We start from the raw sequence: 22,418 nt of genomic DNA on the forward strand, positions 1-22,418 counted from the left end.
TTTCTCTCTCTTTCTTTAATCATTACTGTACCTTGTAATATTTCTACTTTTAGCACTGCAAAGCAGAATTTGTTTGTATTTCTATCTCTCCAACTAAATTGTGACCTACTATGTCTCTTTATCATATACTTGGCATTTAGCATAATGTCTGGGATATAGTAGGGACATTTTATTTTAGAAAAAAAATTTACTTAAGCTAACTAACTCATGATTGTTCTTCAGAGAACTGCAAGCTTGATCCTAATGAATGAAAAAAAGTTCTAATTTTATCTTGTAATAATAATAGACATTAAATATCATGTACTTAATTTATCAACTGGATAATATTCATTAAGTGTCAGTAATCTGATGCTTATGAGACCTGATTTAGAAGTGAATAATGGTTGCCTATTTTCATCTGAGTCTTTTAACACTATGATTTTCAAGTGTTAAAGATGTCAAACGAGGGCAGTTAATTAGATAAGCTGTTGATTTGAGACTACATGTGTCAGGATTTTCTAACTTGTTCATAGATGATGGATTTACATCATTTTATCAATAATTTAAGTTCCTACTCTGTATATCTTGCTAAGACAATAAAGAAGTAAAAAACAGTAGAAAGTATGGCTGCTGCTTGTAATGTATTTGGAGAAACGTGGTAAACCTAGGTCACAAGTAGATAGCATGATACATGAAATGAGAAATACTATACTTGAAAGCAAAAGACAAGTTCTAGTGGTTCATACTGTAGTAGTGGTCCAAGAGACATGGGGCTTGGCCGGGAAGGCTTCTTGAAAGTTTCTATTTGGTTCCTGCTCATGGCGCTAGATAGACTAGACATGTTGACATTAGCATCTGTTTACCTCTGTATTTTCAGTATCAAGCATAGTGCTCAGTATATAATAGGAGCTCAATGAATGTTGAATGAATGAATGAATGAACATATTAGTGGTAAGTCAAGGACTAAGCCTTGAATATGAACAAAGTGTGAGCATTTAATTTCAACTAGAGATGGCAAGCACATTTCTACTCCCTTGGCAACTAAGATCTAATGGTAGTATTTGTAGTACTGTGTTTTGGGAGTGTCAGACTAATGTTGGGTTCAGCAGGTAAGAGTTCAATGGTCAAATAGGAAGACATGGGAGGAGAGCATGGCAGCTCTTTTGCTGGGAATTTCCCACTTCTACTCTCTAGGCAATGGGATTTCCAATAACTTACAGGGCAATATGAAGAACATGACTTTGAGAAATATCACAGATAAATAGCTGTGATATAGATGTATAGAATGGGCCGTGTTGTAGAAAGAGTGGCGCCTCTGTGTGACTATGTGATTATGAGTGTATGTGGTTGTGGGTACAAGCAGAAAGGTTATTTTCACCTTGATTCCTGTAACGCATAATTTTCACATTTCTAAAGCCTGATTTTCTCTATTGCTGATACGTTTCTAAAGAATGGGCACGTTAGTTCTGCACACTTTTTGAATAGAAGCTTTGTTGTGTTGTTCTCTTCTCATAGAACCTTAGCAGGTGACTTTAGGATCAATCGATCAGGTGGACTGGCCTGGAGTGGATTCTCCCAAGACTCTTCTAAAGCTGGGAGTCCTCCAGAACTGGCAGAAAGTGAATATTTGTCAGCAGGTATAAACAACAGCCATGAGTGTGTTATTCAGAAGTTATCCATGCATTACTGAGGCCAGAAGTTGTGCTGCGGCAGAAGGAACCTACATGGTCTGATATATTAGGAGGTATGCACTTACCGTATGCAGAAAGGCATAGCACATTTCATTTACAGGGTAGTCCTGCCAAAGTGTATGAGCTGTGTATAGGCATAGTCATAAAATGTTGCTGAAACAGAAGAGAAATTAAACACAAATACTTACTTTTTTTTTTTCTCTTTCTCCTTATAGCTTTGACTTTGGAAACAATTTCTTTCCTTCCTAAATGGAATTGCTGCCAATTACACAGCACCATGGAAATTATCTAGTTAATATTAGAGAAAATTAGCAGCCCATGTGGTTGAACATAGAGAAGAGAGAAAGGCTGCTGTTCCTAGGGACTTGGGTAATTCTCATCTCTAAGATTTAGAGAACTTTGCACAGTTAATATTTAGACAAGAAAATCTACTGAGGAATGACAGCAGTTCCAGGTTGCAGGACTGGGTTATATTGCTGGTTGAAGGTAACATACTGTGAAAGTAAGAACAGTCATCTGAGCGTGATAAGGGACTATATTGGTGACTTGAGGATGTCTGACTACAGAATATGCAAGTCTCATTTGAGAGGGTGGTGAGTTTATGCTTGGGCCATATTACTGTGTAGGAGCAGAAGGCTAGATAGCACTGAAGCTGCTCATTGTGGATGAATACAATCCTACACATCAGCATAATTCTAAGGTGACTATAATTGCAGCAGAAGTTAGGAGATCCAAATTCTAGCTCAGATGGTGCCCTGCTACTAATCTATTTAGGACAAGTCACTTAACCTCTTATTGCCTCTGTTTCCTTATCTGTGAGATGGACAAAACACCTGCTCTGCATGTTTTACCTGATTTTTGTAAGGATAAGATGAGCTTCGCCTATGAAGGCTCAGTACATGTTGAGACAAAGCTGGCCAACAGAACCTCCAAGTATATGGGTGGAAAAGAATAAAATATCTCAGTGGTAAAAATGGAAGAACTCAGGAAATGGAAGCAGCTGGGGAATGCAGTGTGTGAGTATAACACATGCAGAATCTGGCACAAACAGGAAATTAACAGGAGGATGCATATGTTTGCATCAACAATATCTCTGTAAGTCAACCTACCATACACACATACCATACTCTCACTAATCAGCAAAGGGAAGCAAGAGGTACCCAATGTAATCAGTGGCCAGTCTTGCCCAACTTGCTTCCATTTCAGCCCAGTTCATTTGGCTGTTGGCTCGGCTTCTGTGCTCTGGTCCTGGTATTTTAATGTGGCTCTCAGCTGGGCTCTGCATGTCCCTTCCAGGCATCCAGCTTGGGCTCATGGGGACTGGGATGGGTTCAACTTGTCCTCCTAATCAGAGAATTAAAAAGCACTACTGCAGGAATGTAGCTGTATCTCTAAGATTTTGTCATCTGTCTTTTGTTGTGGCAAAGAGGGAGTCCTAGTGGTCATTCATACTGGGTCTTTGAAGATAAAATGTTCTAAAATTGTGGCATGGTGCAAAATGGGAAGGACATAGGAAGCAGGGGCAGAGGAAGAAAGCAAAAACATGGAGGCATTGCTTGTTTTTCTGAGTTTTCAGGAAAAGGAAAGCAACGTGCAGCTCCTGAGCAGGGAAGAAGCAGCAGGAATAAACCTTTGGGGCGCATACTGGACCTGAGTCTTTGGTCTCCCTCTTGAGGCAAAAAGTAGCTACTCAGGGAAAAACAATATAGTGTGGGAACTGTAATTATGAATTCAGTGAATGGATGCTATTTATAGTATACCATATTCTGCAGGCAGGGAGTTCAATGTGAAGTTCAGAGCCACAGACAAATTGAATTTGGTGTGGAGGTTCTGTCAGGAGACAAGGACTGCTGGAAGAATGTGGTGGGCTTTAACAGAGCAGGTTAGGGTCAGAGGCTCTGTTCATTCTATTCACAAATGAAAGAGGAAGTATAGAAAACACTATGACTTTGTTTAGGAGGATTTACTTGTGGTAACAGTTCCAGTAAGGCAGCTTGCTTTGAGGTTTGAACTTGGCAATATGAATAGGAAGCTGGGCTGTAGCAATTTGAAGGGTGGCTTCTCTACCTGCTAGGAAGTTTTGGGGTTTTTTTTTTTTAATTTAAGGTGGAAAAGTGGGTCATAACTAGAATGAAGGTAATCCAAAAGGTAAAAGGTAAAACTGGAACCTAAGAAATCACTTATGCTTAGTGATGTGCCAGTAAGCCAAGTGTTTTGGTTACGGAAAGCAAGGATACCAGATTACTGAATCTATATAAACATTTGGGAAATAAAGTCTATAAAAAACAATCAAACCTGGTTCAAGAGAAATTTTTAATTACATTTTAAAAAATGAAATTAAGCACTGTTAAATTTAGTTCAGATAAAAAATTAAAACTCTAGACTATTTAGAGATATATGAAATGGGAACACGACACACAAAAACTGATGGGATGTGGCTAAAGGTATAATAAAATAAAAATTTATAATCATAAATGTTTTGATTAGGAGAAGAAAGACGAAAATAATCAAGCTAAGCATTTAGTTCAAGAAATAAAAATGGGCCGGGCACGGTGGCTCATGCCTGTAATCTCAGCACTTTGGGAGGCCGAGGAGGGCAGATCACTTGAGGCTAGGAGTTTGAGACCAGCCTGGTCAACATGGTAAAACCCTGTCTCTACTAAACACACCAAAATATTAGCTGGGCATGGTGGCACATGCCTGTAATCCTAGCTACTCGGGAGGCTGAGGCATGAGAATCACTTGAACTCAGAAGGCTGAAGTTGTAGTGAGCTGAGATTACGCCACTGCCCTCCAGCCTGGGCGGCAGAGCAAGACTCTATCTCAAAAACAACAACAACAACAAAACAGTGTAATATTAAAAAGCATAAAAAAGAAAAAGAAATCAATAAATATAAAACAATAATTTAATGAAAAAGAAAAAAGACTTAGAAGAAGGTAAGTGGAATGAATGACAGGCCTTGCTTCTGCCGTTGGTCTCCAGATTACAACTGATATTCACTGTCTTTCTCATCCCTCATCCACTCTAGCTTCCTCTTAGCCTGCTCTAGCAACACTTGTAGTACAGGTAACTTACCTGGTGGGATGACTGAGACCCACATGCTTGGGTGATCAGAGCCCCAGGCTGTCATGTGCTTCTCAGGCAAGAACTGTGTGCTTGTTCATTTACTGTCGAAATTGTACAAGGTTGTACCAAGAGATGGTCCAGTGCATCACCTGGTTTCTAAACATTCTTCTCTGGCCCAGTGCCTACCAGCAGGCCTACGTACTCATGACAATTGGCTCAGCTACTCTAGTGACTCCATGCATTGCCTACTGGTGCCTTGGCACAGGGATCCTGAAGTAAACAAATGGAAGTCATAGTTTATAGTTTAATGGGATCTTGCTGTGTCACCTGATGGAAGCTTTCCTCCTCTGGGGTCTACTACCTCTAAACCTACAGAACATAAGGTTCTAGGGAAAGAAATCACAAATTTCCATAAGTGAGTCACTGCGATGATGATAAATGATGTGTCTCCTATTTCTGGTCATTAAAAAAAACCCCACATATTTTATCTATGGAGATTCAGCACTGTGCAATGTTCATCAATTTAGAGCACCTATTACATTCTGGAGAGGCTGCCTTCCTCAGAGTATCATCTCCACACTGGCTCCTCCATTGCACATTCAAAAGGCCACTCTGCTGCTCTGTCAGGCCAACAACTTCTGGCGATGCAGTATGTAACAGGCCTGGTGAATCTAATGACCATGCAGCCACTGTGGTACTTCCTTTGCTGTAAAGTGAGTACCTTGGTCCGATGTTATACTTGTGGAATCTGGGTCGGTGGATCAAATATTCTGTTTTTGGGTAGTGGTGCTGGCTGAGGTCTGCAGACAGGAAAGGGAAACCTATGCCCAGAGTGTGTTTCAATTCCAATCAAGATGAATCACTGGCTTTTCTAGGATGGAAGGGGTGCAGTGTAATCATTGGTTGGTCTTCTCGAGGAATGGTGCTGTTTCAGAAGCTCAGCATTTATCTCTATTGCTGGTAGGCTTGACATTTAATGGTTGCAGAAGCTAGGTGAGTCTTGGTGACTGGGAGTGTATGCTGTCAGGCCCATGCACAGCCCTATCCCTGTCTCCGTTCCTGCACCATTGTACCAGCACTGAGGTGGCTGATGCAGGGCCTGGCTAACATCAACTGGACAAGTCATCCTGCCTGCCTGGCTGTTCAGTTCCTGTTTTATGGTAGACACTCTCCAGTGGGTTATTTAACATGAGATGTAAAGATGTTCACATTTTACACTTACTTTCGTAGACTAATCTTCATACCTCCTCTCCATCTCTCCTTGTGCACACTCTTCTGATCTCTCTTCTTCAGATTCCTGACACACCAGACAAGCCACTCACCATTGCCCTTGGGTCCATATATGTTCTCACCCTAGGTCACTTCTTATTCCATGCAAAGTGCATTATCAAGTGTATCTTCTGAAGCTCTGCCTCTTGGGAGGATTTTTCATACCATTGCCTTTCTAGGCCACCTCTGAGTGGGGCTTTTATGTAGCAGTGGTCCCTTTCATCCTGCATCTACACATTGAGAAGACACATCTATGATCCAAACCCAGCCTTTTGTCTTTTTTATCCTCTGGTCACACGAAGGAATCATAAAGACCCTCCTCACACCACAGATGTGAGCCGAGGGCAAGGCATTGGCATAAGAGTACTGAATGAAATGGGGTCTGGGGCACCTGCTTGTGCTGCTTGTTTGTGCCTCTGGCCCTGGTTGTTTGATGAGTTGCTGCTGGGCCTGCTTGACCTTATTACTTGATAGGTTTGACAACACCTAATTCATGGTAAGCAGTTACAGTCAAGTGGTCATTAGATGTCCCATGGTCAGATGCTGTATCTGTATCAGAAGCCAGTACCCATACAGGAGCTGTTTTTCAAAAGATGCCACTTCTCCACGACTGGTGGCATGACTTTGCTTCAGTACCCTTGGGGTCTGCATTGTGGTTCTCCTCAAGTCCAGAGGGCATCTTGTCTCATAGCAGTACCTCTATAATGCAGAGTCTTCCAGGTAATATGGGCCAAGTGGCAGGCTTACTTTCAGCACAGCTTGGTCCTATTTGTAGAGCCCTTTTGTGCTCTAGGCCCCACCTAAACCTGGTAGCTATCATGGCACCCAGTAGGAGGTTAGGGTAGTATTTCCAAATATGGAATATGCTGCTTCCAGAACCTGGCCTGTCAGCATTGTGCTTCCTTCTTATTGATTGGAGGTGTGAGATGCAATAGTGTCCTTTACTTTGAAAGGGATGTCCCAACATCCTTGGACGTCTAAAACCTTTACTGATATGGCATGTCCCTGAATCTCTACAGGGTTTATTTCTGCCCCCTCCCTCCTCTGGAGATATATCTGACCAAGGCTTCCACATACTTGTTACTTGTTATTCCTCTTGTCCAATATATGTGGTGTCATCAATATCTACAATGTCCAGTAGATTCCAATCCCTTTAAATTGTAGATGCAGGACCACTGCTATAAGCGCCAAGAGAGTTAGCATAGCCCAGGAGCAATCATGTAAATGCGTTCTGTTGCCTGTTCCATAATGAAAGAGAACTGTTTCTGATCCTTGTTCCTGATAAGGATGTAAAACGCCACATTCACCAGCTCAATGGCCATGTACTTGAGGCTGTGTTGGTCTACTCTCTAGAAAAGGCACTACACCTGACACAGAAGCTGCAATTGGAGCTAAGTTTGATGTTATCCACTATTATCCTCTAGGATCTGTCTATTTTTTTTTTAAGGAAATAGGACTGGTGAGTTAAATAGGAATATAATGGGGCCACCACCCTTGTAACCTAGTTCACAATAAAGCATTTGGAGGTGGGACCAATCTCTTTCATTTTCCCCAGAACATGAAAGTGTATTTTATTTACAATTTTCGGCTTGGAAGGCACAGTTTTAGAGACTTTCATCTTGGCCTTTCCAACTACAATAGCTCTTACTTCAAAAGCTAAGAAGCTCATGGAAGGATTTTGCCAAACAACAAGTATGTATACTCCAATTACATATTTTGGGTTCAAGGAAATTCCACTGGGTAGCTCTGTGAACCCAGTGAACCTGTTGTGAGCAAGGTTGGGCCCAGGACTCCACTGATTACTTGTCCCTTATAAGCTCCTACTATAACAGGTGGCCATGAGGACACTTGTGTACCCAGATAGCAGTTCAGCTCCTGTGTTCAACAGTTCTTGAAAAGTTGATTTATTCTACTTTTTCCAGTGTATGATTGCCAGAATAGTGGTCATAGATATCTTTGGAGAAGAAGTAGTGAAATTATTACTATGCAGACTTGCCTTGGTATTGCAGGGTCTTTTCTTCTAAGTATCCAGCTTTTCCTTCAGTCAGTGGTTCTGAATTTAAAAACTAGCTCAGGTTCAGAAACTAGACAAAGGATCATGCCTTCTTATTACAGTGTCTGTCCTTAGCCTCCTTGTCATCTATCCATGATTTCTTTGGTTTAGACTGAGCAATGTGCTTATTGACTGTCCACCTATTTTGCCCCTACTGTGCCTTATTATGTTAACCATCTACCTAGTTCTTCATGAATCAGATACTCCTGGCTGCCACTTGAGCTTTGCAACGTATCACAGTCACTGTGTCTGCAATGGACTGAGTATTTGTGTCCCCTCATAATTCATATATTGAACCCCAATCCCTAATGTGATATATTAGGAGGTGTGGCATTTAGGAGGTTATTAGAAAATGAGGGTGGGGATCTCATGAATGGGATTAGTGCCCTTATCAAAGAGACCCTGGGGAGATCTCTCACCTCTTTCCAACCTGTGAGGATACAGAGAGAAGACAGCTAGCTATGAACCAGAAGTCAGGCCCTTACAAGACATGGAAGGTTCTGACAGCAGCACCTTGATCTTAGACTGTCTAGCCTCCGTAACTGTGAGAAATAAATGTTTGTTGTTTAAGTCGCCCACTCTATAGTATTTTTGTAATAGCAGTATGAACAAACTAAGACAGTGCCTGCCTTGCTTCTGACAAGTAAGGGCCACCACCAGGGTGATCATCATCTCCTTTGTTACCAGTGAGCCCAGTTCTGCAATAGCATCTCCTTCCCTAAGCTCTGATTTACAGAGGACAGCCCCTCTCTCTGGCCTTCTTATTGCCTTATTGCTTTGCTAAGTGGGGTGTCCTCTGTGTCCTCCTGCAGAACATTGCCACCAGATGAGCTTTCTTGCTCTACATACCATATCCACTTTAGCGTGCCAACTTCCCGAGCTTCTAAGCTCCTCACCCTACCATCTGCTATGGCAGCTTTGGCATTTCTACTTAAGTATGGGCTCTTTCTTTCTCTCATCTTCAGAGCATTCCTAACCACATGTAAGCAACATTTCCTGGGCCAGGATATTAAATCCTATATTATGAGAGAGTGTTCCCATGTTGATAAACTCTCCCTCCCTCAACTTTATATTCCACACCCACTCTTGCTCCAGCATCCCCAGGACCCAGTCCCATACACACTCTTTCGGCTTCTCTCAGTATAAATTGGCTAGGTTTTCACAGCATCATGGGAATAGAGTCCCTCTCCTTCCTTTGCCTGCCCAGCATATCATTGGCCAGACTGTGTTGTGACTTGATGCTAGGTCAAGTTACAAACCCCAGCAGGGGTTTGGATGGGGATCGAACTTGAGGGAGGCTGTGTGTTGCTCTGCAGCACAGGAGTCTCTGAATCATCTTTAAGAAATTGGGGACTATAGACCCAAAGGTTTCAGGGGAATCTGGAGTGTAAAGATTTTCAAGTGCATTGACCCAAATGACCCAGCTCAAGTCTCAGGGTTCCACTCCTCAATTAGGTCCCTAACCCTGGCATAAGAGACTTACCAGGGAAGAGAATCCAACTTTCTCTGGAGCTTTGCTACTCTTATAATTAAGTCTGGGGCTTGATCCTTAACCTTCTCCTCCCCCAGGAGATCAAGGGATCAGAGCCTCTTTACATGCTGCCAAGGAGGTCCTCTGATTTTCACACTTAGCCTTCAATTAGTGATTAATTACCCTTAGCCTTTTCTTGTCTTTCTCCACTGCATCAGTGCCACTCAGCAAGCCATTGGATTCCATTGTCCTTATAATTAGTACTTCTTCAGAACCTCTCGAAAGCTTAAGCTACTGCACCTGCCAGTGCATTTTCTTCCAAGGGTGTTCTATCGCAGGATATCACTGATAAAAAGCTTTAACAATTGCACTGCTACAGCATGCCTGTAGTTTTCAGCGAGTCACCTACCACTAGGAATGGGGTCCTCATTGCCAGCGGGTTAGTAGATGATCCAGTTTCAAAATTGCATTTTAGTTCAGTTTTCCCCCTCCTCAGATCACTCCTGGCAACAATTGTTTTAGGTTTGGTTCCTAGGAAAATAGGCTCTGAAATGAAGGCTTCTGTGCCGGATATTTATTGATGAGTACTTTCAGAATCAATACCTCTAGGGGAGAAGAGGGAAATATTGAACTGTGATGCAACTGCCACAAAAACCTCATAACCACTCTCATGGGGAGCCCTGGAGCTGGGATGGTTCTTCAGCATTTCCCTGCCATGAAGCAAGGGATTTGGATCTCGATACCCACAACCTACTAGTCACTGGATATGGGCTATCTCGGGGAGAAGTGAGCCCTTGAGCACAGCAGCTCTTTTCTGCTAAAGGCAGTCCCAGAGAGGAAGTCAATTTAAATCTGTCATCCATCAACACCCAGTAGCTGGCAAAATGCTTGCCTAAGCCCAGAGTGAGAGCCTGAGTAGCACATCACAGTGTCCATTGCAGTTCCTATATACTAGCTATAAGCCAGTAAAAATATGATGAATGACAGTCCCATTAACAATAGCAACTGGAAACATAAAATGTGTTCAGAGCACCTTAAAGACTCATGTGAAAAAAACAAAAAAAACCTTTATTGAGAAACAATACCTTGACGAATGAAAATATTTACCTTGTTTCTGAATAAGAAGACAATAGGCCGGGTGCGGTGGCTCATGCCAGTAATCCCAGCACTTTGGGAGGCCAAGGTGGGCAGATCACCTGAGGTTAGGAGTTGGAGACTAGCCCGACCAACATGGAAAAACCCCATCTCTACTAAAAATACAAAATTAGCTGGTCATGGTGGCGCATGCCTGTAATCCCAGCTACTCGGGAAGCTGAGGTGGGAGAATGGCTTGAACCCGGGAGGCGGAAGTTGCAGTGAGCTGAGATCGCGCCACTGCACTACAGCCTGGGCAACAAGAGTGAAACTCCATCTCAAAAAAAAAAAAAAAAAAAAAAAGGAAAAGAAGAAGACAATAGCAAAAGCACCAACTCTTTTCAAGTTAACAGAATAAAATAAGCTATAATAGAACTAAGTATAAATATTACTTTGTGTAAGATAAATATGGTACTTAAAATCACTACGGAAAGAAAGGATTATTTAATAAATGTTTTTGAAATAAATGATTAGCAATTTGGAGCAAAAATTAGATTTTCTACTTCATACTATTTACCAAATTATGTCCCATATGAATTCAATGTTTAAATAGGTGAAAATACTAGAAGAAAATATGAGTGATTTTTTAACAATCGTCATTTGGTGGGGAAGATGTTAAAGGCATGATACCAAAGGCAGATAGTATATAAGAAAAAGATAATTAATTAAAATTGCTAAAGACTATTTTTTATTAAAAATGATAAAAATTTAAAAGCAAGTGAAAAACTAGGAATAAAATATTTATAAGGATAGTTCTACTACTATTTTTGAGGTATAGAGAACTCCTCTGATTTAAGAAAAAGACAAAAATGTATAAAGGACATAAACAGATAATTCACAAAAGCAGGATAAAGTCAATAAATATATAGAAAATATTATTACCTACTATTAATCAAATATATGCAATTGAAAGCAGCAAATAATATCATTTATGACCTAGCAAATTGGATAAAATTTTTTAAAAAATTGTCATACCTACTGTTGTCCTGGAGGTGAGAAGTGCACATGCTCGTCTCCAGAGAATAGAAACAGATACATTTATGGAGAATGTAAAGCCCACATGGAAGGTAATTTTATGATCTACATCCCCAAACTTAATTCAGATCCTTTGAACAAGGAGGTCACTTCTAGGAATGAATCCTAAAGAAGCAATTGCTGATACACACAAAGATTTTTGTACAATAATGTTCATTATATAATTATTTTTTCTAATACTAAATGTTAGAGCCAACCTAAGTCTCACAATAGGCATTTGTTGAATCAATAATAGCTTATCTATATTATGAAATACTAGATAGCCTTTAAAAATGATGTAGACCAATATTTGGTGACACAGAAAAATGTGCACAGTAGAATGTAGGTGAACTTAGGAAGCAGCAAAATTGGATACAAAAGCAATCTCATTTTTTGCTAATGCATGGGAGTGGGAAAAAAATCCTGAAAGTGTATACTCTAAAATATAAATGGTGATTATTCCTTGTTGGCCAGGTTTTAGATAAATTCAATCTTTTTCTTTTTGATTTCTAGTATTTTATTTTTTCCCTTTTTTTGGTAAAGAAATAAAGAATTACTACTCCATAGGCAGAGCAGCCAATTTCCTGTATTTTCTACAATGTGCTATGAATCAGGCTGCAATGAGTACACTAAAAGTAAATGAAAATGTCTTCTGTTACCCCAGTTCTGATTCCATCCTGATGCTATTCTGATGATTTTAGAGAGATGGATCTAACTGAGAAAGCAAAAAAAAAAAAAAAAAGATGAAAGAAACCACAGAATCAGATTGGCTCCATAGGTCCAGCTGTAATGAACTTGGATTTTTAAAGATATATATAAATTTAAAAGAATAAACTCAAACCAGGGATGTATAAAAGAAAATGACCAGCGTTTTTTTTGTTGTTGTTTTGTTTTGTTGTTGTTGTTGTTGTTGTTTTGGTTTTTTAAAAGAAAAGAAATAGAAAGAAGAGAAAAATTTTTAAAAAGCTAGAAAAGCCCAAAGTGAACCAAGTCTTTCAAAAATGCTTGGTATAGGGAAAAGGATTTAAAACTAAGCATGGAATAAAGAAGAAAAGAAACGGTTTTGGCTGGGTGCTTGGCAGCACTATGGTACTGTTGATGAATGATTGTACAGTGCAAACTCCATCAGTCCTATTTTACATTCATCTTTTCTGCCAAAAAGAATGAGTCTGGGGCTGTAGAAGGAAGAACAAACATCAGTAGGAAGGAACTGTGGCCCAATGTGAATGAACAGATCCGGGGACCTCCCTGCTCTGGTTGAATTCTAATTTCCTGTCTGGAGCAGATGCATTTCTATGTTCTTGCACATGAGAAGGCAGGTCACTGCCAGTGCTCATGGACCAACTGTGGAGGGGATGAGAGAGGGATCAGCACTTGGGAGCTGGGCCAGCACAGTTCCTTGCTTCAAAAAAGAAAGGAAGGTGAGGCCCTTAAATTTCAGCCTGGTGAGCAAGATTCTCAAACAAATTATTAAGGGGAAGATTCCAAGGAAACTCAGAACACAAAGCAGATAATCTTCATAAAATAAAGATGAACTAGCCAGGCGTGGTGGCTTATGCCTGTAATCCCAGCACTTTGGGAGGCCAAGGTGGGCAGATCACGAGGTCAGGAGATCAAGACCATCCTGGCCAACATGGTGAAACCCCGTCTCTCCTAAAAATACGAAAATTAGCTGGGCATGGTGGTGCGTGCCTGTAATCCCAGCTACTCGGGAGGCTGAGGCAGGAGAATCGCTTGAACCCAGGAGGCGGAGATTGCAGTGAACTGAGATTGCACCACTGCACTCCAGCCTGGCAACAGAGTGAGACTCTGTCAAAAAAAAAAAAAAAAAAAAAAATGAACTAAGTGGAGAAAAATAGTACAAGTCAGAGAGCAAATGAGAGACTTCTATGTCAATGAGGTGCAGGTGATGAGGGATGGAGAAGGTGAAGGAGGAATAATGATGCCACCTACACACATCTGGGAGTATGTTGGGAGATGCGGTAATAAGAGAAGGGGATATCACAGGAGTCCTTTATGTCATCGTTTTTAGGAAACTCAGGGAAAGGGGCAAGGCTGTGGACTAATTCTGGCATTTCAATCAAAGAGGCAGACATTAGTGATTCGATGCAGGCATCCAAGCTTTAGAAATGAGTTGATATCTGGAAGTGCTCCCATAACTGAAGGCTTCACTGCTTTGCTGTATTCTGTGTTAGGTTTGATGATTGCCTGATCTGTTTCTTGGCAGTTATTTTTAATGGCTAATAGGAGAAAGACGATAAAAAATAATACACAAAGAAGATGCCGCAACTTTTAGAGGAAGCAAAGGTGAAAGTCATTATGAACCCCCAAGTTTCATTTTCTTTTTTCTTTCTTTTTTTTAATTTTTTATTATTATACTTTAGGTTTTAGGGTACATGTGCACAACATGCAGGTTTGTTACATATGTATACATGTGCCATGTTGGTGTGCTGCACCCATTAACTCGTCATTTAGCATTAGGTATATCTCCTAATGCTATCCCTCTCCCCTTCCCTCCACCCCACAACAGTCCCCAGTGTGTGATGTTCCCCTTCCTGTGTCCATGTGTTCTCATTGTTCAGTTCCCACCTATGAGTGAGAACATGCAGTGTTTGGTTTTTTGTCCTTGTGATAGTTTGCTGAGAATGATGGTTTCCAGCTTCAACCATGTCCCTACAAAATACATGAACTCATCATTTTTTATGGCTGCATAGTATTCCATGGCGTATATGTGCCACATTTTCTTAATCCCGTCTATCATTGTTGGACATTTGGGTTAGTTCCAAGTCTTTGCTATTGTGAATAGTGCCGCAATAAACATATGTGTGCCTGTGTCTTTATGGCAGCATGATTTATAATCCTTTGGGTATATACCCAGTAATGGGATGGCTGGGTCAAATGGTATTTCTAGTTCTAGATCCCTGAGGAATTGCCACACCGACTTCCACAATGGTTGAACTAGTTTACAGTCCCACCAACAGTGTAAAAGTGTTCCTATTTCTCCACATCCTCTCCAGCACCTGTTGTTTCCTGACTTTTTAATGATGGCCATTCTAACTGGTGTGAGATGGTATCTCATTGTGGTTTTGATTTGCATTTCTCTGATGCCCAGTGATGGTGAGCATTTTTTCATGTGTTTTTTGGCTGCATAAATGTCTTCCTTTGAGAAGTGTCTGTTCATATCCTTTGCCCACTTTTTGATGGGGTTGTTTGTTTTTTTCTTGTAAATTTGTTTGAGTTCATTGTAGATTCTGGATATTAGCCCTTTGTCAGATGAGTAGATTGCAAAAATTATCTCCCATTCTGTAGGTTGCCTGTTCATTCTGATGGTGGTTTCTTTTGCTGTGCAGAAGCTCTTTGGTTTAATTAGATCTCATTTGTCAATTTTGGCTTTTCTTGCCATTGCTTTTGGTGTTTTAGACATGAAGTCCTGTCCTTGCCCATGCCTATGTCCTGAGTGGTATTGCCTAGGTTTTCTTCTAGGGTTTTTATGGTTTTAGGTCTAACATGTAAGTCTTTAATCCATCTTGAATTAATTTTTGTATAAGGTGTAAGGAAGGGATCCAGTTTCAGCTTTTTACATATGGCTAGCCAGTTTTCCCAGCACCATTATTAAATAGGGAATCCTTTCCCCATTGTTTGTTTTTGTCAGGTTTGTCAAAGATCAGATAGTTGTAGATATGTGGCATCATTTCTGAGGGCTCTGTTCTGTTCCATTGGTCTATATCTCTGTTGTGGTACCAGTACCATGCTGTTTTGGTTACTGTAGCCTTGTAGTATAGTTTGAAGTCAGGTAGCGTGATGCCTCCAGCTTTGTTCTTTTGGCTTAGGATTGACTTGGCGATGCGGGCTCTTTTTTGGTTCCATATGAACTTTAAAGTAGTATTTTCCAATTCTGTGAAGAAAGTCATTGGTAGCTTGATGGGGATGGCATTGAATCTATAAATTACCTTGGGCAGTATGGCCATTTTCATGATATTGATTCTTCCTACCCATGAGCATGGAATGTTCTTCCATTTGTTTGTATCCTCTTTTATTTCATTGAGCAGTGGTTTGTAGTTCTCTTTGAAGAGGTCCTTCACATCCCTTGTTAGTTGGATTCCTAGGTATTTTCTTCTCTTTGAAGCAATTGTGAATGGGAGTTCACTCATGATTTGGCTCTCTGTGTGTCTGTTATTGGTGTATAAGAATGCTTGTGATTTTTGCCCATTGAATTTGTATCCTGAGACTTTGCCGAAGTTGCTAATCAGCTTAAGGAGATTTTGGGCTGAGACGATGGGATTTTCTAGATATAAAATCATGTCATCTGCAAACAGGGACAATTCGACTTCCTCTTTTCCTAATTCAATGCCCCTTATTTCCTTCTCCTGCCTAATTGCCCTGGCCAGAACTTCCAACACTATGTTGAGTAGGAGTGGTGAGAGAGGGCATCCCTGTCTTGTGCCAATTTTCAAAGAGAATGCTTCCAGTTTTTGTCCATTCAGTATGATATTGGCTGTGGGTTTGTCATAGATAGCTCTTATTATTTTGAGATATGTCCCATCAATACCTAATTTATTGAGAGTTTTTAGCAGGAAGGTTGTTGAATTTTGTCAAAGGCCTTTTCTGCATCTATTGAGATAATCATGTGGTTTTCATCTTTGGTTCTGTTTATATGCTGGATTACATTTATTGATTTGCATATGTTGAACCAGCCTTGCATCCCAGGGATGAAGCCCACTTGATCATGGTGGATAAGCTTTTTGATGTGATGCTGGATTCGGTTTGCCAGTATTTTATTGAGGATTTTTGCATCAATGTTCATCAAGGGTATTGGTCTAAAATGCCCTTTTTTTGTTGTGTCTCTGCCAGGCTTTGGTATCAGGATGATGCTGGCCTCAGAAAATGAGTTAGGGAGGATTTCCTCTTTTTCTCTTGATTGGAATAGTTTCAGAAGGAATGGTACTGGCTCCTCCTTGTACTTCTGGTAGAATTCGGCTGTGAATCCATCTGGTCCTGGACTTTTTTTGGTTGCTGAGCTATTAATTATTGCCTCAATTTCAGAGCCTGTTATTGGTCTATTCAGAGATTCAACTTCTTCCTGGTTTAGTCTTGGGAGAGCGTATGTGTCAAGGAATTTATCCACTTCTTCTAGATTTTCTAGTTTATTTGCGTAGAGGTGTTTATAGTATTCTCTGATGGTAGTTTGTATTTCTGTGGGATCAGTGGTGATATCACATTTGTCATTTTTTATTGCGTCTATTTGATTCTTCTCTCTTTTCTTCATTAGTCTTGCTAGCGGTCTATCAATTTTGTTGATCTTTTCAAAAAACCAGCTCCTGGATTCATTGATTTTTTGAAGGGTTTTTTGGGTCTCTATTTCCTTCAGTTCTGCTCTGATCTTAGTTATTTCTTGCCTTCTGCTGGCTTTTGAATGTGTTTGCTCTTGCTTCTCTAGTTCTTTTAATTGTGATGTTAGGGTGTCAATTTTAGATCTTTCCTGCTTTCTCTTGTGGGCATTTAGTACTATAAATTTCCCTCTACACACTGCTTTGAATGTGTCCCAGAGATTCTGGTATGTTGTGTCTTTGTTCTCGTTGGTTTCAAAGAACGTCTTTATTTCTGCCTTCATTTCGTTATGTACCCAGTAGTCATTCAGGAGCAGGTTGTTCAGTTTCCATGTAGTTGAGTGGTTTTGAGTGAGTTTCTTAATCCTGAGTTCTAGTTTGATTGCACTGTGGTCTGAGAGACAGTTTGTTATAATTTCTGTTCTTTTACATTTGCTGAGGAGTGCTTTACTTCCAACTATGTGGTCAATTTTGGAATAGGTGTGGTGTGGTGCTGAAAAGAATGTATATTCTGTTGATTTGTGGTGGAGAGTTCTGTAGATGTCTATTAGGTCCGCTTGGTGCAGAGTTGAGTTCAATTCCTGGGTATCCTTGTTAACTTTCTGTCTCATTGATCTGTCTAATGTTGACAGTGGGGTGTTAAAGTCTCCCATTATTATTGTGTGGGAGTCTAAGTCTCTTTGTAGGTCACTAAGGAGTTGCTTTATGAATCTGGGTGCTCTTGTATTGGGTGCATATATATTTAGGATAGTTAGTTCGTCTTGCTGAACTGATCCCTTTACCGTTATGTAATGGCCTTCTTTGTCTCTTTTGATCTTTGTTGGTTTAAAGTCTGTTTTATCCGAGACTAGGATTGCAACCCCTGCCTTTTTTTTGTTTTCCATTTGCTTGGTAGATCTTCTTCCATCCCTTTGTTTTGAGTCTATGTGTGTCTCTGCATGTGAGATGGGTTTCCTGAATACAGCACACTGATGGTGTTGACTCTTTATCCAATTTGCCAGTCTGTGCCTTTTAATTGGAGCATTTAGCCCATTTACATTTAAGGTTAGTATTGTTATGTGTGAATTTTATCCTGTCATTATGATGTTAGTTGGTTATTTTGCTCGTTAGTTGATGCAGTTTCTTCCTAGCCTTGATGGTCTTTACAATTTGGCATGTTTTTGCAATGGCTGGTACTGGTTGTTCCTTTCCATGTTTAATGCTTCCTTCAGGAGCTCTTTTAGGGCAGGCCTGGTGGTGACAAAATCTCTCAGCATTTGCTTGTCTGTAAAGTATTTTATTTCTCCTTCACTTATGAAGCTTAGTTTGGTTGGATATGAAACTCTGGGTTGAAAATTCTTTTCTTTAAGAATGTTGAATATTGGCCCCCACTCTCTTCTGGCTTGTAGAGTTTCTGCTGAGAGATCAGCTGTTAGTCTGATGGGCTTCCCTTTGTGGGTAACCCAACCTTTCTCTCTGGCTGCCCTTAACATTTTTTCCTTCATTTCAAATTTGGTGAATCTGACAATTATGTGTCTTCAAGTTACTTTTCTCGAGGAGTATCTTTGTGGCATTCTCTGTATTTCCTGAGTTTGAAGGTTGGCCTGCCTTGCTAGATTGGGGAAGTTCTCCTGGATAATATCCTGCAGAGTGTTTTCCAACTTTGTTGCATTCTCCTCGTCACTTTCAGGTACACCAATCAGACGTAGATTTGGTCTTTTCACATAGTCCCATATTTCTTGGAGGCTTTGTTCATTTCTTTTTATTCTTTTTTCTCTAAACTTCTCTTCACGCTTCATTTCACTCATTTCGTCTTCCATTGCTGATACCTTTTCTTCCAGTTGATCGCATTGGTTACCGAGGCTTGTGCATTCGTCACGTAGTTCTTGTGCCGTGGTTTTCAGCTCCATCAGGTCCTTTAAGGACTTCTCTGCATTGGTTATTCTACTTATCCATTCTTCTAATTTTCTTTTCAAAGTTTTTAACTTCTTTGCCATTGGTTCGAACTTCCTCCTTTAGCTCGGAGTAGTTTGATCTTCTGAAGCCTTCCTGTCTCAACTTGTCAAAGTCATTCTCTGTCCAGCTTTGTTCCATTGCTGGTGAGGAGCTGCATTCCTTTGTAGGGGGAGAGGTGCTCTGATTTTTAGAGTTTCCAGTTTTTCTGCTCTGTTTTTTCCCCGTCTTTGTGGTTTTATCTACCTTTGGTCTTTGATGATGGTGATGTACAGATGGGTTTTTGGTGTGGGTGTCCTTTCTGTTTCCTTTTAACAGTCAGGACCCTCAGCTGCAGGTCTGTTGGAGTTTACTGGAGGTCCACTCCAGAACCTGTTTGCCTGGGTATCAGCAGCGGTGGCTGCAGAACAGCGGATATTGGTGAACCGCAAATGCTGCTGCCTGATCGTTCCTCTGGAAGTTTTGTCTCAGTGGAGTACCCGGCTGTGTGAGGTGTCAGTCCTCCCCTACTGGGGGGTGCCTCCCAGTTAGGCTATTCGGGGGTCAGGGACTCACTTGAGGAAGCAGTGTGCCTGTTCTCAGATCTCAAGCTGCATGCTAGGAGAAGCACTACTCTCTTCAAAGCTGTCAGGGACATTTAAGTCTGCAGAGGTTATTGCTGTCTTTTGTTTGTCTGTGCCCGGCCCCCAGAGGTGGAGCCTACAGAGGCAGGCAGGCCTCCTTGCGCTGTGGTGGGCTCCACCCGGTTCGAGCTTCCTGGTGCTTTGTTTACCTACTCAAGCCTGAGCAGTGGCAGGCGCCCCTCTCCCAGCCTTGCTGCCACCTTGCAGTTTTATCTTAGACTGCTGTGCTAGCAATGAGTGAGGCTCCGTGGGCCTAGGACCCTCCTAGCCAGGTGCAGGATATAATCTCCTGGTGTGCTGTTTGTTAAGCCCATTGGAAGAGCGCAGTATTAGGGTGGGAGTGACCCAATTTTCCAGGTGCCATCTGTCACCCCTTTCTTTGACTAGGAAAGGGAATTCCCTGACCCCTTGTGCTTCCTGGGTGAGGCGAAGCCTCGCCCTGCTTCAGCTTATGCACGGTGCGCTGCACCCACTGTCCTGCACCCACTGTCCGGCACTCCCCAGTGAGATGAACCTGGTACCTCAGTTGGAAATGCAGAAATCACCCATCTTCTGTGTTGCTCATGCTGGGAGCTGTAGACTGGAGCTGTTCCTATTCAGCCATCTTGGCTCCACCCAGATCACATTTTTATTTTAGAGAACTGTCTGCTGCAAGGAGATATGGTTGCCGTTGGAGGTGGACAAGGGGGGAAGCAGGGTGACCCCTTAGGAAGCTGTGTGGTGTTCAAGGAAGAGGTATTGGTGGCCTGAACTAGCTAGTGACAGTGAGAATCCAGAGACAGGACAGATCAGGAGATGAACTGGAGATGGCAGTGAGGGAGGAGAAGAATCCGAATGACACCCAAACCAAGAATGACATCGGGTGGATGGTGCTATATTCACCAAAGAGGAGAAGCAGGTTTTGAGGTGAAAGAAGAGATTTGGAAAGAGGAGGAGTTCAGTTACTGAGTTTAAATGAGTTCAAAATACACATGGGCTACCAGGGGACAATGTCAAGTAATTTATGAGTATGAAAATCAGATGAGAGGTCTGACTGGGCCAGAAATCAATGTCTGTTCCAAAGTCCAAAAGGCTGATGAGACCTGGATTAGGATCTCTGTTTACTTGTCTCTAAATGAGAAAATTAGGTTGGATTTCATAGGTCTCTTTCAGCTTTAAAATCTCATGGGCAAGGGTAGAAAATAAAGGCTGAGCTTGTAAGGAGAAAAATTTTGAAAGAATTATCTGTACAAATGAGTAATTTTCATTTTGAAGTTGATAGATAAACTCAAGGCTAAACTGAGCATAACTGAGCATAAACTCCTTTAGGCTGATCTAGAAAGCCAGGACTATCCTAACCTGATTAAGTTCTTCCTTCCCACCATCTCTTGGCTCCTAAGCATGTTGGCATTATTTATGAACAGACCATCAACTTATCTTTGTGGCAACAGAAATAGAAGCAGAGCAGCAAGGGGCAAGGAGGGCCATGGAGATGATCTACACAAGTCACAAGAGCAAATGCAAGCACCAAAGGATGCAGCCAAGAGAAGGTGGTTGTGAAGGGAAGACAAACAACATCTGTCTTGAAATATGTGAGCATTATTTGATTAGCGTTTTTGCAGCACAAAGGAGGGAGAAAAAAGAAAGGAAAAAGGGAAAAACATTGAGACTCGTACCCTTATGATTAAAGATCCTTGGAGGCAGCAGAAATGCAAACACCTATGTGTATAATACAATGACAACAACAGTAAGAAAGGTTTTAAAAGAAGCAGAATTGACCAGGAGAGAAAAAGAACTTTCGAGTATAGCAAAGAGTGGGATAGTGGATGGAGAGAGAGATCATTTGAGGTTATGAGCAACTGGTGTTAATGTTTCCAGAAATGTTGATTTGCTTGGTGATGCTAAGATGACTGTAAATATACATCACATTTATGGGCTTTATTGCCTATGAGTATCAAATGTAATAACAGAGTTGGGAGTACTTGGAAGATTATAAAATTCTATACACACATAAGGAATGATTGCTACTTAAGCTTTTTCAGCTAGAAAAGAAAAATATTCTTTTTGATAAGGATGCCTTACTTGTTCTTCCCCACTTAAATCCACAAAGGAGTAGATCAGACAGGGAAAGGTGTGTTTTGCTTCTCACACAATTCCCAGAGAAAGAGACATGTTCATATGCTACAAATGGGGAAATTGGACAATTTATTCTAGATAATTTAGGACAATGATATTCCAGTTCCTCTGCACGTCTTAGCTAGGTCTATAGGGAACCACCAGATCTGTCAATTCTGTTAAAGTCTCAGTCTGAAGATTGTTTCATTCCTGTGAGTGCCTTTGATAAATCAGCAAGTGCCTTAATACTCTGTAGACATGAACAAATGTAATTTGAAGGGAAACATCATGGGAAGGTAGGGTTTGGAGAAGGTATCATCCTCCTTTAGGGTTTCCCAGCTGACACTGATTCAGGTCAATCAACTGAGAGAGAGGAAAGAGAGACATGGAGGGAGAGAGAGAAAGTGAGGGAGGGAGAGAGCACTCGCTACATTCTCTGGAGGGCAAGCACATATCATGTATATAATTTTTATTAGATAATTAATAAGACATTTCTCCTTCACTGAGTATAAACTCCTTGAGGCTGATTTAGAAAGCCTGCATGACTATCCTAACCTAAGTAGGTTCTCCCTTATCACCATCTCATGACTCCTAAGCAGTTGTGGCTGCCATGTGGTGTGATTTATGAAGACAGAAAATCCTATTCTCTCCTTCCAGGTTTTCCAATATAGGTGTCTCCTTGCTTTCTCGTTGTTTTCTTCTGTGTCTTTTCACCCATATATATTTTCAACAATAGTGATGCCAATGTATTACTTTAAGGACAT

General features: G+C 41.0%; 1 long non-coding RNA gene across 1 annotated transcript in view; it reads left to right on the forward strand.

Annotated features, from left to right (window-relative positions):
• Positions 1 to 22,418, forward strand: part of LOC131381352 (uncharacterized) — a 278,026-nt gene that overhangs the window by 149,201 nt on the left and 106,407 nt on the right. The window lies entirely within an intron of this gene.

Source organism: Hylobates moloch, unplaced genomic scaffold (assembly GCF_009828535.3).
Source record: "Hylobates moloch isolate HMO894 unplaced genomic scaffold, HMol_V3 SCAFFOLD_15, whole genome shotgun sequence".
Classification (NCBI taxonomy): Eukaryota; Metazoa; Chordata; class Mammalia; order Primates; family Hylobatidae; genus Hylobates; species Hylobates moloch.